Genomic DNA, 5,628 nt, shown 5'->3' on the forward strand with positions numbered 1-5,628 from the left:
GGAATTGCAAAAAATGAATAGCACACCAATGTGCACTAGTGCAGGTTTATTTCTCCTGCTTGGACAAGGCGGGAAAACCAATCAAATAGAACTGCAAAAAATGAATAGCACACCAATGTGTACTAGCGCATGTTTATTTCTCCTGCTTGGACCAAGTGGGGAAAACCAATCTGAAATCAAGTGCAGGAAAGTGAATAGCACACCAACGTGCACTGGTGCAAGTTTATTTCTCTTGCTTGGACTAGGCGAGAAAACCAATTCGAAATCAGTTGCAGGAAAAGGAAATCTAACTACTTCACACAGCAGATCCGCTTTCACTCAAACAGGACTTCATATGCTTGAAATTAAATCACACTTGACAATATAAGCATAAATTACAAGAAACAAGAAATAGGGTAAATGTGCTGGGTTGGTTGGGCCCTAGCCAACTAGCGCATTTCCCTTTCAAATAGAAACGTTGCTCTGTACTTTATCAATTCATCAGCTTTCAATCACAGAAATACAATTTATAAAAGAAGAGGTGGAGCTCTTTTTCTATTAATTCACAAAAGAAAAGTACATCATGAAATACAGAGTCCACCCCAAATTTGGGTGATACTAGCTAAACAAAGTTACAACAACACTGTTGTAGCATTGCTAGTCCACCACCCTCCCTTTCTACATGCATCATTCCTCCTTTTATAATTTCTCATAATGATTAAAACAAGTTGTTCCTTTGCAAGGAATATGGGGATTGAATCCCAACCAATTCTAATTACATAGTATAATAGTACAACCATTCCCCTATTAAAATAATAAAGATTCAATACGAATTTTCCAATTATAGGACTTTTCTAAAATTCTGGAAAATTTGGTAATTTTAACAAACTTCCTCCAGAGCACCCTTCGTATCTCCTCAACCATTATGAATTTTGGAAAACCATTTTGGGATTAGTCAAATTTCTATATTGGTACAAAAACCCATGTTGTGGAATTTCTTTATTTACCTTCATCTACACAAAAACTAAGGCGGAATTTGGCAGTCTAGAAACTTCTTGACTGTGTTTTCTAGAATTCTGGAAAAATTGGTATTTTTAACAAACTCCATCCAAAGACCTCTTCGTATCTCCTCAACCATTAAGCATTTTGGAAAACGGCCCAACCGTAACTTAATTTCCTATACTGGGAAAAAAACCCATGTTTCAGAATTTTGAGACTCGCAATGATCGGTGTGGAAATCCGTTGTCGGGAAACTATTGTGAATTCGGGTGGAAGTTGTAAAATATGAACTGGTGCAGGAATCCTACCGGTACTAGTGCAAGAATGTGTGGTGCAGGAACTTCGCCTCGATCGGAATAGGCAAATAACCAGCTTTGTAAACCTGCAAACACACAAACTATTATTAAATATGCCTTAAATGTTTAAATCTCATTAAAACAAAGGAATAGAAAATACATACTTATTATCTTCGAGAATGCACAAAACCATGACAATGACTAGTCAAGCTAAACAAAAGCATGAGTGATTTCCAATAAAAGGTGATATAAAGCAAGGAAAAAAAGAGGCCCAAAAAATACTTCCATCTTTATAATTGTCAATGGTAGGATTTCTTGTTGATGTAATTTTTATTTCAAATTTTCTTTCCAACCTGAATGCCCGCTCCAATGAATCAGTTTCCCAAAGCCGAACCTCATGTCGAACACTATCCTTTATAGTCCCTATGAAGACATCAATCCTCTGCTTCTCTAGAATATCATTTACCCTTATATTCAATTTTTGGAAGTCCCCAATGTGCTCTACCATTGAATCCTTTTGTTTGAGATTTATCAATTGGCTAAAGAAGGTGTTTCTCTTTGTATCCTCATAATGTGCTATCATTTCCTCTGTGAAAATTAACCAAGTGATAAGTGGTTTAAAAGAAAAAAGCCCTTTATACCATAAATATTGATTCAGTTCTAGATATAAAGATGCAATACATACCTTTTGTAATAGTTGCACATCATGTAGATCAAAGTATTTCTCCATCTGTAGTATCCATGTTACGGGATCCTTGCCATCAAACTTCCTCATATCTATCTTCAAAATATGCTAGGTATTTGTTACATAGAATTCTATCACTGTTCCTGTACTCCTTGTTCCTTGATCCTGGAGGACCTCTACAATGAACCTCGCATGCTTTGCATTCATGAAGAAACTCCCATCATGTCCCTCTTCATGAGCAGATCATTTCCCTTTTGCACCATTTCCCCTGAAACTTCTGCTTTTCCCAGTTTACAAGGCCAACGCTAATGGCCTTTGTCTCCCCCATGCCGATGTGTATAGATTAGCACTATTCCTTGCACTGACCGGTGGGACTAAGCTGTGTTCCAATCGTGCCGGTCCTATTATGGATTTTTTTTTTTAAATTAGTGGCGAAGCTTCCAGCTCTAGAAGCTCCATAACGGAAGTCTAGTAAATAATTTGGCTGAATGGGGTTGAGGATGACAGTTTGGGCTCCTTTCCCCTATAATGATGGAACTACCTAAGGGATAATTCCTTCTCCCATGAGAAGAGGATCCATATTCCATCCATATTTCCTATATAAACCTCCCTTATTCCGAAACACAAACTAGTTGCAGTTAAAGTTTTCGCTGAGTGTGAGTATACTATTTTGGATTAGACAAGTAAGCTATTACTAGTTGTATCCATGTAGTTGTGTGAGGGAGAAGTGTGTTTGGTTTGGAGTGAAGCCTAAAGGGAAGAGATTTTAAACTATTGTTGTTTGAAGCCACCATGGAATGCTAGCAGAAGTGTGTGGGAACCCGATCTTATCAAAGGAAGACTGTAGCATCAAGACGAATGGTTGTAATCTCTCTTTGATATTATCATATGCAACTATCGATTGTTTTCCTACATGTTTTGTAATATTACATATCCATGTCTTAATTCTTCTTGACTCGTTAAGTAGGTTGAATTAAAATTTTCCTATTATTATGTCTATTTGTTGTTGTTGTTTACCTGTTTCAGGAGCTTGAAGAAGCAAGCGAGAGATTGCTGGAGTGAGCAAGTGAGGACAACATCAAGCATGATAAGTGGACCAAGAGGTAGGCCCTCTTGATTGATTCTAACCTAAGGAGATCTTCCATAGAATGTATCTTTTGTGGCTAGACCCATTATCGGGCTAGAGGATTTCATTCGTGTCTGCACTTATAATTTTACTTCACCACAAATTGGAAACTCCACTCGGGAGATTCCATATTTTTGTTTGTTTTGGATTTCATGATTTCGTTAGAACTTTTCTAGTTTCACGTTTTCCCTTTGGTTATGTTTCTTTTCTCCTGCTTGCTGGCTTGAGTCTAAAATTCATAGTAGCAGATCTGTTCCCTGTTTTTTTTTTTTTCCTTATTTACCTCAGCCAGTGCATTTAATCCACTAAAAATCATGTCGACCAGCCTTTGGTGCCTGTTGTCAGTTAGGCAGTCGCGCCGATGCCTATAAGTCAAGATTAGGGCTTGACCCCAATATTAGCCAGTGTGTTTTGCTCTTATGCTTTTTACCCCGTTATCCTTTTTGACTATTTTCTCCTTGATTAGAAGGCTACTTTTCATTTGGTTATTCTTGCTTGTTGTCTTGTCATCTTTCTATTTGATTGATTGAGTCATTGAGTGGCCAACGACACTAGGGAATCTAGTTAGTCGCCCATTCAACAACTCGTGGACTCACTAAGTCCGATTGTAGGTGTGTTTAGTCCTTCCATTTGCTTTTTGGTCCTTTTAAGACTTTGACCTCTTTTTACTCAAGTTTTAAAAAGTTTCATTTACTAGGTTGAATGTCTCTTTCCGGCATAGATTACATTGTTCGCCTTGTGTTTGGTAAAGTTGGTGTTTTATTGATTTGAATGAACTTCTCTATTCATGTTTTCATCTGCTTGGAGAGCTCATTGTCTTGAAAACTTTTTCATTGAAACTTTTTATGTGAAAAGTTTTTTTCGTCATTTCATGAGAAACTATGAAATTATATCTTGTTGCATTATTATGTTACAATAATTTTCATGTTTTTAAAGACTAGAATCGCATCAGCATTTGAAAAAAGGAAGAGAATTTTTCATTTCATCTTTTGAAAAAGTGAAGTAGTGAAAGATCATTTCATTTTCAGTTGCTTGACTGTTTGAATTTGAGTAGTTTCTACCCTCTCTAGTGTAGGCATTTCATCAAATTGAAAGGGTCTTGTCCCATTTAGTTGCATTTTAGTTTTTTTCGAGTAGCATCACTAAGACCTCAAAACTGAAACTTAACTCAAGATCAACTATAAAATGAATTCAATTAACCTAAGGCACATTTGACATTAACGATCATATCTAGAATGTCTAGGCTAGAGACATGTTCCAACGTCTTTAAACCTAGCAGCTGCCGTTACCTTTGGCATTAGACAATGCTAGCATGGATTTGTGCTCCTCGTACCATTGAGTATATAACAGGAGACCCCACTAGGCTGCAATCCTTTTATCCTTAGGAAGTCGAGTCGGCCACCTTGAAAATGTGATACACTGAACATAGCATTCAGGGAGATTGCTTGCTCGTACTTCTTGGTTTGCCAGGAGGTATCCTACAGTTCAAAGTTGCCTTGTAATCATATTTACCTAGATCATCTAGAGTAGTCATTCGATCTTTTTGACTCATTAAATTTAAAATATCATTCGAGCACTTGTCCTTTCGAGATCATTTCCAATTGAAAGTAATAGATTCATTGTTGTTTCTTTCTCGAATCTTAAAAAATGAAAGAACATTAGCCTTTTATGCGTCTTAATAATTGATTTCCCGTGATCCAAAACATCTTGTAAGTCTTTTTGACCAAATTATGAGTTCCCTTAAAATAACATTTTAAAGCCTTAAAGTTATTTTTTTTGTCGACTAAGACAAGGTCATTGTGGCTGAACCATTTGGTTCACCCAATTCCTCTTCCTCTCCTCCATCTAAAAGATTACCTAAGGAGTCATTTACTCAGTTATTAGAGTCACTTGAGGACCAAAATGTTGAACTCACAATTGTTTTGAGTGTTCAACCATTGTCATCTCATCCTCCGCTTAGTTTCGATTCAAGGTCATCTGCTGATATTGGCCCATAAACTATGGCCAATCCCGTTCGAACTCCAGAGAAATCGTCGACCACTGACGGTTAGCTTAGACCAGTTATCTATCCTTTGAACCCTCTGTTTGACATTTTTGAGATATCACCGGAGCGTCCTTACAGTTTATACGACTAGTTGGGTGTTCCTTTGGAACTATCCCCCAGTACACGTTAGGCCATTTGTCGTTTCTTGTTTTCAAACATGGGACCCGCAGGCAATGCTCCAATCACATCTCCAGATGAGTCCGAAGTTTCTACTCCATACACTATTGAGGGGTAAGAATTGCAATTGTTGTTTTTTCCCGAGGGTTTCCCTTATTTAGAAGGTATTCCCGCCAGCTTCCCACCCAGCCATGTGTCTTTGGGACACTTAGTTTTAGGCACACCTAGTGCATCATCACTCTACCATAATCCTATTTGGGCGTCAGGCGTTAGGTCCATTCATCACAAATACGACTTCCCAACTGGCTGTTACTCTAGTCCCAGTGCAACCCACTGTACCGAATACTCTTGTATCATAAATCCCAGTTACACGTCTATCACA

The sequence above is a fragment of the Pinus tabuliformis genome, chromosome 9 (genome assembly GCF_031772625.1).
Source record: "Pinus tabuliformis cultivar Carrire ecotype Pingquan chromosome 9, CPIR1, whole genome shotgun sequence".
In the NCBI taxonomy this organism is placed as follows: Eukaryota; Viridiplantae; Streptophyta; class Pinopsida; order Pinales; family Pinaceae; genus Pinus; species Pinus tabuliformis.